The sequence below is a fragment of the Aulonocara stuartgranti genome (genome assembly GCF_965226115.1).
Source record: "Aulonocara stuartgranti genome assembly, chromosome: 14".
NCBI classification, from domain to species: Eukaryota; Metazoa; Chordata; class Actinopteri; order Cichliformes; family Cichlidae; genus Aulonocara; species Aulonocara stuartgranti.
Genome location: NC_138950.1, coordinates 22862052 through 22876029, shown reverse-complemented (window position 1 = coordinate 22876029; position 13978 = coordinate 22862052). Strand labels below are relative to the sequence as shown.

At 39.8% G+C, this 13978-nt stretch overlaps 1 pseudogene across 1 annotated transcript; it reads left to right on the top strand.

The window, feature by feature from the left end:
• The first annotated feature begins 596 nt into the window (after positions 1–596).
• Positions 597–10880, top strand: LOC309687630 (von Willebrand factor A domain-containing protein 5A-like; annotated as a pseudogene). Its single transcript, XR_014280740.1, has 15 exons — positions 597–639; positions 2135–2301; positions 2385–2499; positions 2594–2907; positions 3004–3148; positions 4763–4842; positions 4933–5047; positions 5187–5336; positions 5422–5525; positions 5618–5673; positions 8264–8476; positions 8693–8725; positions 9032–9052; positions 9333–9380; positions 10427–10880. The product of XR_014280740.1 is annotated as a von Willebrand factor A domain-containing protein 5A-like (transcript).
• The last annotated feature ends 3098 nt before the right edge of the window (positions 10881–13978 follow it).

The window sequence follows — 13978 nt, the reverse complement described above, 5'->3', positions numbered from 1 at the left end:
CACTATAAAAAAAAAAAACTGTATGACTGGAAAACTGTGCATAAGTAATCAAATTAATAATGCAATTAAAATTTAACTAACTATTAAGATGTTCCTATTAGCATTAAAATAATGTTCTTGGTTCATAGGTACAAAGATGAACTTCTCCAGTCCGCTAACTCTCCAAAAGGAACGAGGAACTGATTCAAAGAGACTTCTGTTTTCTCTCTGACCACGTTTGGATTTTGTAATATTTTAATGTAACTGGTTACTGGTTATAATGGCACATAATATCTTGCTTCACATATTGTTTGTGATAGAGATAATATCTAATTAAAAACAGTATTTGAAAAGAGGGACAAATAGCAGAAATACAGTCTGCAATGTCATACATTTCGTGTTTGTCTTTGTGTAGTTCTTTAAAAAAAATGAAAAATTAAAGTATAAAAACTCAACTACAAAAATCTAGTCTTTCATGTTAATTCAGTTTGAATAATATTACTATTGAATAGTCAAATGAAAGTCTGTTTAAATTAAATGTAACTCCCAGAATAAACATTAAAGAAAGTGTCTTATATAGTTAACACAGTCAAAGTTATGATTCAACTCAAAAATCCATGAAGGATGAAAGCAGTCTTAACAACAACCTCAAATATCGGGGTACGAAAAACACTTGACACTAGCAGAAACCCTCAAATTCAATCATGTAAAAGGTTTCATAACTACATATGTGGAAATAAGTAAGATATTACATGGAATTATTTACATGTTAACCGAAAAATAACTACTGTAAGTCATTCCATCTCAAATTGGGCAATTTGTAGAATCTTTTCTGCTTGATTGTCACTGATTTGAATAAAATTTTTATGATACAAAATTTGAGCAGCTATAATTATTGCAGTCAAAATTTTGTTTTATAACTAAAATACTTATCTGGTTGTAGCGTTTTCAGCGAGAGAAACGTTTCATCACTCATCAAAGTGACTTCTTCAGTCTCACCTGACTGCAGGTTTCCCCAACCTTATTGACAGTATATTTGCATAATGACTGAAACCAGCACCACTGAAGGAACAATGGGCTGGGAGGTCAGTTCCTGTTAGAAGAGACGGGTCTTCCAGCGGAATCTGCATGAATATTGAAGATACTTATATTGTCTAGACGGAGGAATAATCACACGTGGGGCATCGGCTTTTCACCGGAACAACACTTAGTTTTTATTATTGAACTCTCACGTGCACTCTGCAGCATAACAGGAAGCATCCTTTCTAAATAAAATCACAACAGATGACAACGAGGGCATACCTATTAACTAGCTCAACAGTTCCTTCATCATGATTATGCAAATTCTCATGACCACTGATCAACAGCTGAAGTCTGAAGAAGTCACTTTGATGAGTGACGAAACGTTTCTCCCACTGAAAACGCTACGTCCAGATGAACAGAATCAACCTTTGGAGATTTACTTACCTGGATGACTGAGAATGCATCAAGATCTCTGAACATAAATATCTAAAAGATGTTTAAAAATAAAAGCCAGTATATGTGTATACTGGTCTTTCTTACTATCAAAACAAATCAGAATCTATACTCTTGGACAAATATAAACATGTACTGGCTAAAAGAAAAAATTCTGTCAAAACAGATTTAGCTGAAATGTTTATGATATAAAGTTGGAATATATATAATGAATCTTATAAAATTATTGTAAATTGTTTAAATGTATGAAATGCTCTGTCAACCCACTTCCAGGCACATGTTTTTTTTTTTTTGAAAAGTTTAAACATGAATACCTCAATGAAGGAGTTTCTACATAAATTTTGGTTACAGATGAGCATATTTTTCATTTTCTCGACCTGGATCACTTTTCTATTCTGTTATACATATTCTGCTTATAACTGAGAATATATCTTAGTGTTAACCTGAATTAACTCTCTTCGGAATCACATGACTGCCAATCTTTTGTTTGAAATATGGAATTTATAAAGTGATTGGAGGATGGACATGCCATTCTGTACTGGTGCTGTCCTTTAAGAATATTGAAAGAAAACATTTGACTGACCCTCATCATACCTGCAGTTCTCTTTCTGCTGAAGTTACAGCTGTAAAAAAAAAAAAAAAAAAAGGTTTACTTCTAATCAGTCACATTTGTTTACAGGTAAGAAATGTAAATCTTTCGAGGTGGTTTATGTTCCAGCCTCTTGGGTGCCCTACACTCTGCCTTTCTCTGCCCGAGTGTCCTCTCCTCGTCCAATCTCTAAAGTAGAGTCCACCTGTTCCCTGGACCCTCTCCAGGACCTCAACACTGATCAAACCCAGGCCACGGTAGGTAGAGTGCTAATATTTCTGCTGTGTGTGGTTGTTACTTATAACTGAGAACTAAATATGAATGTGTTTGTGGTGTGCAGGTCAAACTGGCTGCAGGACACAAGTTTGACAGAGATGTTGAACTGCTGATTTATTACAAAGATGCTCACCAGCCCACCGCTGTGGTGGAGGCAGGACAGGCCTCTGCTGAGCCGGGTGAGTGAAAATGAGTGAAGTTGTTTGCTGCAATTTGTTGGAATAAACAGTAAAAACTGCTTTGCGTCATTTTTCTGTCCCTTTCATTTTTCAGGCACTCTGATGGGTGATCCAGTGGTGATGGTGAGTTTGTACCCTGAGTTCCCCCAGTCTGTGATGTCTTCAGGGACTTCTTGTGGAGAGTTTGTGTTCTTAATGGATCGATCTGGAAGTATGAACTATGCTATCAGTAAGAGTGAGCAGGAGGAAACTCATATGAGCTCTGCCTGGGTATCCTTAATACGTTATTACAGTCATAACATCTTTAATAGTGTCCCTCTCCGCTCTGCTGCTCCTGTTAAAGAACTTACCAATGGGCTGCTATTTCAACATTTACAGTTTTGGGTCCAGTTATGAACACATCTTCCCGTGAGTCTCTCCCTCGTATCAGTCAGCCCAACAAAAGACTTTCTGTTTTTGGTATGAAGTGCATGTAATTGTGTACTGATATTTATGTGAGGGCAGTAAGAGTGTGGAGTATAGCCAAGAGACCATGCAGGAGGCGCTGAAGAATGTTGATCACATGGAGGCTGATTTGGGAGGATCAGGGATGCTGGAGCCCCTCAAACATATTTACAACCAGCCTTGCATTCCCAGTCACCCTAGACAGGTAACATGCACAGTGGCTCTAATTAATTTTCTGGGGACTTCTTGTAATCATAACTTTACTGCTTGCCTAACTCTTACCTTAACCTCCTAAGACCCGAGCTCTTTCATGGCATGCATTTTTAATTTCTCTTTATTATTTGGGCTGATTGGATGTAAAAACTGATGAATGTAAAAACAAAGAAATATCTTTTTACCTGATTTTGCTCTACAAGAGCCTGATAGTCACATACAAGGACATTCGTTTTGGCAGTTTTGGCAGTATGGCCTCGTAAGTGGTATCAGGCCCTTGTAGAGCAAAATTGTGTATTGTGGTCTATCCATCCATCCATCCATCTTCAACCGCTTATCCGAGGCCGGGTCGCGGGGGCAGCAGCCTAAGCAAAGAGGCCCAGACCTCCCTCTCCCCAGCCACCTCCTCCAGCTTATCCGGGGGAATACCAAGGCGTTCCCAGGCCAGCCGAGAGATATAATCTCTCCAGCGTGTCCTGGGTCTTCCCCGGGGCCTCCTCCCGGTGGGACATGCCTGGAACACCTCACCCAGGAGGCGCCCAGGGGGCATCCTTGTCAGATGCCCGAACCACCTCAGCTGACTCCTTTCGATGTGGAGCAGCAGCGGCTCTACTCTGAGCCCCTCCCGGATGGCCGAATACCTCCTCCTTGAATCGCTACCTTATCGTGGTGGAGGGGTTTGTGTGTCCCAGGGATCCCGGGGGCTATGTTGTCTGGGGGCTTTTGCCCCCTGGTAGGGTCTCCCATGGCAAATTGGTCCTGGGTGAGGGACCAGACAAAAAGTGATTCAGAAGACCCTTATGAAAAGGACATCGAGGGAACAGTTTACCCTGCCCGGGATAGGGTTACCGGGGCCCCGCCCTGGAGCCAGGCCCGGGGAGGGTGCTCGAGGGCGAGCGCCTGGTGGCCGGGCCTTAGTCCATGGGGCCCGGCCGGGCACAGCCCGAAGAGGAGACATGGGCCCATCCTCCCGCAGGCCCACCACCCGCAGGAGGCGCCATAGGGGTCGGGTGCATTGTGTGTCGGGTGGCGGCCAGGAGTGGTCTAGACAACCCAAAATGTCATGTCCACATATGTGGATGCCAAGTCCTAGGAAGTTAAAACAACCATTTGCCTTGGAATGTAATTACTTATGTCATTGCACATGTCTTTCTTTACATCTCCATAACAGGACTGTATAAACAGACATAATTTCTACAACATGAGTAAAACTTACATCAAACACAAATGTTCCAAGAACGAGTTGATGGTGGATTTTGCAATTTGTACCATAGTTGCATCTACTAAACATATCAGACACGTTTGAATCTCAGTGACCTCAACTTCAAGATGGAGGTCAGAGGTCAGGTTTTCAGAAAAATACTTAAGATTTGCACATCTTTATGGCCTATTTCACCTATCATGTAGTACAGGCACTATCTACTAGGAGGCTAAGAGGACTGGCAACTGCCTGTATTTTGTTGTTTCGTTTTTGTTGCAGGTACTAACTGTGCATTGTTCTTTGCACATTACAATACAAACATTTGTGCTTCTGAAACCTAACTCAGCTCTCAGAACAAGCTGTGTGTTTCTGGATGTAATGTTATGTGCCAACTCTCCTGTCTAGCTGTTTGTCTTTACTGATGGAGAGGTGTGGGACACCAAAGAAGTGATAGATCTGGTAAAGAAGAACTCAGATTCTCACAGGTGAAACCACAAAAACACAACTATATCTACACAATTCCCAGAATGTCCAAAATGTCCTCTATGTACTCAAAGAAAACTGTTGTATTGCAGGTTTTTCTCTTTTGGGATTGGGGAAGGGGCCAGCTCTGCTCTCATCAATGGGATGGCCAACGAAGGAGGAGGTCACGCTCAGTTCATCACAGGGACTGACAGGATGCAAGCAAAAGTAAGACATGAAACACAATTAAAAGTCACATTAAACATTGCAGCAGCAGCAGATCCATATTTGAGATCAGACCTGCAGTGAGTAAAATGTGCGTTCCAGCTGTTTGTGTATATTTGGAGAGATTTTCATTATTTTTCAGGTGATGCAGTCGCTGTGATTTGCTCTGCACCCTATTGTCACAGTCATATGGGATTTACCAAAGGAAGGGTCTGTCACTGTCCTCTCTCCACCAATCACAATACTTTTCAAGGGTCAGAGGTCACTGATTTATGCCCAGCTCACTGGACAGGTAAGAGCAGCACCTTCTCGTTTTGTTGTTTAGGTATTTGATGACAGTAATTAACGTGACTTCTGACCCTGTGATTCTGTGTCAGAGCTCAGAGGCAGCAGAGGGCTGTGTGACGGTGAAGTACAGCCTGGCAGGTCATCCCTCTGAGAACCAGCTGCACTTCAGTCTCAGACCTGCAGAGGACACTGGGTAAAACAGTCTAATAATGACAGCACTGTGAGAAAGGCTACACTATTTAGTAAAATTTAGTTTGCCAATTACAAAATACCAATGTGTGCTAGTACTGATTATAAATATGATATAAACAAAAGACAGAAGAATCTCACTTCCAGCACAGGTGCAGTCATTGTTTGATTCGTCCAGCTTATCTTGGTTCTCTTTCCTTTCAGCAACGCCTGAACTTGCAGCCTGATCTCATCTAACACTTTATGATAAAATGAAACTGACATCATGCACTTTATTTTTCTGCAGATATTTCTTTCACACTAAACAAGTGACTCATTTCTCACAATAAACATTAGACTGAAACATTCACACACATGTGGTCAGGCTCCTGAGTGAAGTGAAGTCACAGGTGTTTTGACTGTTTGTGGTTTGCTGACTGAGTGACTGCAGTTTAGGTAATTTTGTTTAAGATGCACAAAGTGCACATATCGCTGACGTCTTTTAAAAGCTGGCTTAACCAAGTACTCATTTTACTCTTTACCTCATTTTTATGGTTTTTACATTTTACATTCTGATGACAGCATTTACTGATTTAATATTCCAGCTTTAGCCACCATCAACCAACTGGTTCATGTTTCCCTTAGCTCAAACTTCATGATTCACAAAACACAGGAATAATTAAATTATTTTAATTAAAAAATTAAAAGAAAAAGAAAAAAATAGTTTGCAGTCTGCTATCTGTGACATCCTGCAGCTATAAGAGGCATTTCTGAAGGAACTGACAGAATCTTCCATTTATCCTACAGTATATTTATCATTGTAAAGTATTTTACGCCGTAATGCTGTAAAAATTATATTTATCTCTGCTGATGAGTAAGAAAACACAGCAGTTACACTCCTGTGTTTAAAGATCAACCCTAATCATTGACAGTCAGAATTCTCTGCAAAGGTAAACTCTGCAGCTTGTTGTTTCAAACTGTTGACTTGCAGTTATGCATGGGGGTGCTGTCTGTGATATCCTGCAGCTATGAAGGCCATCGCTGAAGAAATGTTATGTCTGTGGTTTGTTGGTTTTGAAAGTGCTGCGGCATCAGTTGTAATAGGTTGATAGAGAGGAGCAGTTACACTCCTGTGTTTAAAGATCAACCCTAATCTGACCATTATTCACTGTAACATTGACAGTTAGAAACTGTCTGCAATGCTGTAAAACACATTAAAGTGTAATTTAATGTCATTTTATTGAGTCGTAAACACAGAATGTCTGCTGCTGATCTCAGTAAATGTAACAGGGAACCTCAATCTTTCACTTTCAGTCTGTGCAAATATATAGGTGTGGGTAAACGGGGGAGGTTTGCTATAGATTTGCTGTAGATGACACTCTGTTTGAAAGTACAATAAAACTGTCATCAAAGCAGATTCTTTTTTAGGACCCTGTTTTAGTAGAATATTTACTACTTCTTTCTTTCTGTAAATGGAAGAGGAATGTAACGCTCTTAAACCGTTTGTATTGTTGTGTTTGATTATGAGTGCCTAAAGAGGAAATCATCAGGTAGGAATGTAGCTCATATTAATTTTATTTAAAAAATACCAATGTGCACAATGTGTTTAAAACTTTAAGACCTGAAGTTGAATAATTAAAGTTCATAAACACATCCATATATTGTACTGTATGTCTGTATCCATATATAGATTGGGTTGGACTATTATTTTGAAAGAAATAGGAATTTATATTTCTGTTCCATCTATTCTTCCATTTATTTTCTTCCACCACCAGTTGGTGAGTTGGATAGTGAGCTGTCAGTTCAGATCATCTCTTTACGCAAGTGTCCAGAATATATGGCTGCAGATCCGATGATGAGATTACAAAATTGATCATCAACTGAAAACCTAGGATGTCCGGGTGACACATGCACTTATTGCCATTCTCATGTTAAAACATGGTGGTCATTATGGACAAAGTCTGATAACAAAACACTACTCAGGTTCAGATAAGGCAGGCTGGTCCTCCCAATCACAATGCTTCAGGTCTCTCTGTCATTGCCCACGTGAGTGTTAGGGTCAAGTCTTCCAGTAAAAAAACACCAGGGCCTCCGCCCCGATAACAGCCCTAACTTTGATTACAAAATTAATGGCAAGTTAATCCCCAGAGTTTGAGTCTGTTCATCTGGACGTAACGTTTTCAGTGAGAGAAACGTTTTGTCACTCATCAAAGGGACTTCTTCAGTCTCAGCTGACTGCACGTTTCCCCAACCTTATGAACAGTACATTTTTATAATGACTGAAACTAGCACCAGTGAAGGAACAATGGGCTGGGAGGTCAGTTCCTTGATCATTAATATGCAAATTCTCATGACCATTGATCAACAACCACTGATCAAAGCTTATTGATCAAAGACCGCTGATCAGTCGCCATGAGTACCATTCACAGAGATTTGGGAAATGGCTGCAATCACAGCATTGCAAGATGGCGAAAGATGTACCCTCAGGCCCCCTCCTTGACTCCGATATAGTCTTTCCCTTTTCACGTAAATGGCAAGTTTGAAAGAAATCTACACCAGGTGTTCACTTGTCTGTTGAATTTAGACCCCTTGTAGGTAGCATTTACCTCCAAACGTTTTATTAATGTGATGGTGGATTAGACTCTATTTATGTATGAAACTAAAGAGGATACAATGGTATAAAACAGACACTAATAAATGAATGTAGTAAAATGATAAACATTACAACTGTAGCTGTTTTCCTTCTTGTCTGCCGACTAACAGTCCACAGGTTGGGTGCTCGGACTCTGATTCGCTCCCTGGAGATAGAGGAGAGAGAGCACAAAGAACATGAAGATGGAGGAGTGAAGGAGACGCTGGTGCAGCTCAGTGTCCAGTCAGGAGTGAGCAGCTCTTTCACCGCCTTCATTCCTGTCAACAAAGACAACGGAGACACAATTCAAGGACGTTTTCTGCTGAGAAATATTGCAACACCCTGTGAGTTTACTGGCAGAAACTTTACTGGCAGATATAGCAGACAGTTTGTGAAATGACGTAACAACCAGACTTAACAAACAAATTAGAAGTTTTAAATGGTATTTAAAGTATTTATATATTTTTTTCAAAAATATTGCGAAAAAGTCTTTATTTGTTCTTTTTAACTGCTTTTTGTAAAATTGCTGACTTCACGTTTCTCATCTGGACTTCATGTAGTTGAAATGGAGAGTGATCGTCCATGGCGTGTATGTAAGTAAAAGCTTCATATTTGTGCATTTCTAAAAATAAATGTAAACAAAACCATCTAATTTTTGTTTTAACTTATTTGAAACATTAAATGTAAAAAAAACCCCAGACTGTAATAAACATAGACTGTCTCCTAAAGCAGCGATTAAAGAAGTTTAAAGGAGTTTTTTTAATAAATAGTACTATTGGTAGTATTTAGTGAATCACTATAATAACCGCATTTGATATTTCCTGTAATGCCTTAACCTCATACTAACCTATTTCCTCTTTCCTTTTTTCCTGTTATGGTTATCAATACCTACTCTGCAGCAAGACGTGCAAGGAGCTGGAGTAAGTAAAAAGCTGACTGAAAGCTCAAGAAATATTTAGCCTTTTCTATTCAAATGTTTCAAATAGTGCTGTCAGCGTTAATCTCGTTAAAATGACATTGACGCCATAACCTCATTAAGGTGGCAAATCTCCGTTAGCGCGGTGGGGCTGCATGGTGCTAACGCGTTGCCTTGGTGGATTTCTGGGCTTCTCTGCTTAGGCTGCTGCCCTCAGGACCCGATAATGGATAAAAGGATACATTTATTTTTAATACAAGTCCTCAAATATTCTTGGTTCACAGGTACGAGGATGAACTACTCTGGTCTGTTAAATCTCCAAAAGGAACCAGGTACTGATACAAAGAGACTTACGTTTTTCTAAATGAACGTTTTTCTAAATGAACGTTTTTCAAAATGAACGTAAGTTCATTAAATAAATGACAATCGGTCATTAAATAAATTACCATTGTCATTTATTTAATCCTTAATTGTAAAGACTCGCTGCTTGGCATGTAATATTTTGCTTCACATACTTTTGTGATAGAGAGGATAATTGTAAATAAATAAATAAATAAATAAAAATAAAAAAATAAAAACTGGGGATAATAGTACAAATACGTGTACGAGCAGCCTACATGTGGTTGTTGTGGCTGTTCTTTCAACATCAAATTTATATTAATTTAGATATCATTTTTATACTGCTTCTGTAGGCTCTTTAGTAACATGTTTTCAGAAGGTGGAGGACATATAATGAAATAAATAACCAGTTAAAAAAAATCCCCCCCAAAACCCCACATGTACTGAACAAATACATAGGCTAATAAATTTTGTTTTCTTATGAATAGTTTGTACTCATATGTATCATGTTCATAACAACGAGCTTGATATTTCTAAACAAAAAAATATTACATTTATCAATCATGTAAATTTCCTGCACCTCTCATAGACGTCCATGCGATGTCCAGAAAAATTAGCTAGTCCAAAGTTAAAATGTTGAAAGTCATGTTAACGTCTAACTTGGGTCATTGTTGGATATCCAGATTGTGGGCCTAGTTTGGATGTTGCATAGATGTCCAGAATTGGTAATGAACTGACGGACCCAATATAGACATGATCTGCACGTTTATGTTTTGCAAGTACAGTTCCTACAAAAAAACTAAATAATATGAAAGTTCTTTAAAAAAAATAGACTGGATAAGTTAAATATAAATATTAACAAAATTACACTTTTTCTTCTTTTTTTTGTTTTAAGTTGACACTTTGTTGGACAGAACCATGTTTAAATATCAACTTGGTTAACAAGTTTCTTTTGCTGAAATGTAAAAAGAAGAAACAAACAACCATTTTCAAAACATCTCTGATTTATGGTTTTTTGGTAATTCGGTTTGAATGTCAGTTCCTCTGAAGAGCATTGAGGTGGAGCTGAAGGTGAGGGACCATGTGGCTACAGTGGTCTCCACCCTGAACTACAAGAATAAGGAGGACAAACCATCAGAGGCTGTTTTTGTCTTCCCTCTGCCTGGAGATGCTGCTGTCTGTCATTTCAGTGCTAAGATTGGACAGACACAGATTGTAGCTGAGGTGAAGGAGAAACAGAAGGTGAGCTGGACAGTAAATATAACCTCATTATAAGTAAGATAATAATAATGGATTGGATTTATATAGCACTTTTCAAGGCACCCAAAGCACTTTACAATGCCACTATTCATTCACTCTCGCATTCACACACTGGTGGAGGCAAGCTACTGTTGTAGCCACAGCTGCCCTGGGGCAGACTGACAGATTAATCTGAAAATATTGTTATAATATCTACATAGCTAAGGAATGCCTGGAATGTACAGCCGCTATAAATTTTATTTCACAGTCCTTAAATGTTTCTGTTTCACAGATACGATGATAAACCGCTGTGGAACCAGGTACTGATGGAAAATAAAGTCTTCTGTTTTCTCTGCATTCTCTGCATATTTACTAATTCCACACTTGCCCTGTGGACAGTCTTTATCCTTCAACCTTGGGTCCTCTACCAGAGGCCTGGGAGCCTGAGGGTCCTGTGCAATATCTTTGCAGTTCCTAGGACTGCGCTCTTCTGGACAGATGTTGTTTTCTGGGATCTGCTGGAGCCACTCGCCTAGCTTGGGAGTCACCGCACCTAGTGCTCCGATTACCACGGGGACCACCGTTACCTTCACCCTCCACATCCTCTCGAGCTCTTCTCTGAGCCCTTGGTATTTCTCCAGCTTCTCGTGTTCCTTCTTCCTGATATTGCTGTCATTCGGAACTGCTACATCGATCACTACGGCCGTCTTCTTCTGTTTGTCTTCCACCACTATGTCCGGTTGGTTAGCCACCACCATTTTGTCCGTCTGTATCTGGAAGTCCCACAGGATCTTAGCTCGGTCATTCTCCACCACCCTTGGGGGCATCTCCCATTTTGACCTCGGGACTTCCAGGTTATACTCGGCACAGATGTTCCTGTACACTATGCCAGCCACTTGGTTATGGCGTTCCATGTATGCCTTGCCTGCTAGCATCTTGCACCCTGCTGTTATGTGCTGGAATGTTTCTGGGGCATCTTTACACAGCCTGCACCTGGGGTCTTGCCTGGTGTGATAGACCCCAGCCTCTATGGATCTTGTACTCAGAGCTTGTTCTTGTGCTGCCATGATTAGTGCCTCTGTGCTGTCTTTCAGTCCAGCTTTGTCCAGCCACTGGTAGGATTTCTGGATAGCAGCCACCTCCTCTATCTGCCGGTGGTACATGCCGTGCAGGGGCCTGTCCTTCCATGATGGTTCCTCGTCTCCCTCCTCTTTCTTGGGTTTCTGCTGCCTGAGGTATTCACTGAGCACTCGGTCAGTTGGGGCCATCTTCCCAATGTATTCTTGGATGTTCGTTGTCTCATCCTGGACTGTGGTGCTGACACTCACCAGTCCCCGGCCCCCTTCCTTCCGCTTAGCGTACAGCCTCAGGGTGCTGGACTTGGGGTGAAACCCTCCATGCATGGTAAGGAGCTTTCTTGTCTTTATGTCAGTGGCTTCTATCTCCTCCTTTGGCCAGCCTTCAAAAAAGATTTGTGTGTGGAAAGGAAGAAAAACAGGGTCAAAATTCGTACTTGTAACTTGAAACTTGAGTGCAGAGTTTCACACGTATTTTTTGGCTAAGTCCACACAGAAATCTTTTTTACGCACACGCAAATTCTTTTTACACATACAAATTCTGATTTACAAGTACAAAATATTTATGACCACAGTTTGAGCCCATAGGACTGGCCCTCAGCATGAAAAGGAACCGTATTTTGCATGCCCTCCAAGTGAAGGAAGCTCAAGCCAAACCCAGTATATGTTGGCGACATTACATTTCTGGGCTGGCATTTATTTTATACTGAATGAATGATTTTGTTGTGTAAAAGATACAAGTTTTATTATAGAAAAATATTAAGTTTTGTTTTATAAAATATGTAAATTAATTGTAATGTTGCAAAATTAATAATGATTGTTGTTTTTCTTTGGATAAAATTAATTAGATAAGTAAAATGATTTGTAAAGAAACATGTTTTGATGCTATAATAAACTTTCTTCTTCCAATAAATTATTGTTGGGGTCCCCGGGGCCTCAGATCAGTCATCTATGTAATGTTGTTTGGAACGAGGGTTACATAGTGTGATGTAGATATCTTTTTATCAGACACCAAAATTGGCAATACGTATTTGAGATAAATTGTGTTTGCACAGTTGTTTCATTTGATTGTCTTTGATTTGTTGAAGTAGGCCAACAATGAAGTGTGGGCCATCCATGCCACATTATCTGAATTTCTTTGAATTTTCTTTTTAACTAGTTCTATAATCATTGAGCCAACTAAATGGAGACAACCTATTAGTGCTGATTAATGAAAGTTTGCACCGTAAAATAAAGAATAAGGAGGAGGCAGTACAATTATTTTTAGTGTAAGAGTGTGAGCGTGAGACCTTTCAGGACTTCAGAGCTATTGCAAAGTAAAAATGTAAACCACATGTAACAAGTGTCACCTGGCAGTTTGTTGCTCTCTGCCAGGTGATTGGCTGAAGAGCTGTGAAAAGGTAGTGGGTGTGTGGGGTGAAGTCAGCGCTCTTCTGTGGAAAAAACCAGAGGCAATTAATTCACTCAGGTGCGAGTGGGTATACTGTCGGTAAGAGACTTTTGCCATTTTTGTTTGGATCGTTTGCTATTGCATGTGCCTATTTTTAATGTGTCATTGGACTTTTTTAGTGTAACCACGAATTTTAATAGAAGAATTGATCAAGCCCTAGATCGACTGCGCGCAGGGAAACTGATCAATATTGTAGGTATATTGAGTATTTGTTTTAGCTTCATGATTTTGAATGGTTTTATAAAATTGCTATTTTATTGGGTAATATTTTAATTGATAATGTTGTTTGTTTTTCAGCTGTGCTGTCTCTGCTGTCCTTTTTTTCGTTCTTTTGATTGATTTGTAATTTTGTTTTGGTTAGTCCGTCCAGTCGTAAAGGCGGTTATTGATTGAGAGTAAGTTGTGTAAGGGCGGACTAACCTCCCTTTTGTTTTGTTTTTTTGTTTAATTGTTTGTGCCACTTCCCTTTTTCTCCCAGATCACAGGCCATACATAGCACTGATTCCCAGCTGCGCTGAGACCCGAATTGTTTGCAGTGTGTGCCACGATTGCAGTGTCGCTAAGCGGGGTGTGACAGGTTGCAGTGTTGTTATTTTCGCACAGTTTGTGTGGTAAGTCTCATGTGCAGCTGGGATATCAGCAGGATGTGTTGTAAGTCCTGTCTGGAAATGACTGGGAATTATTATGTCTAACTTATGTAATAAATAAACGATCAATTTATTTCTTTGCCCCGTTTACTCATCCTTTGTCCTCGGTTACACACAGAAGGAATTCTAAAAAAAAAAAAACAATCCAAAGGAAAAATGTTTTGCAATTTGACGCTCCG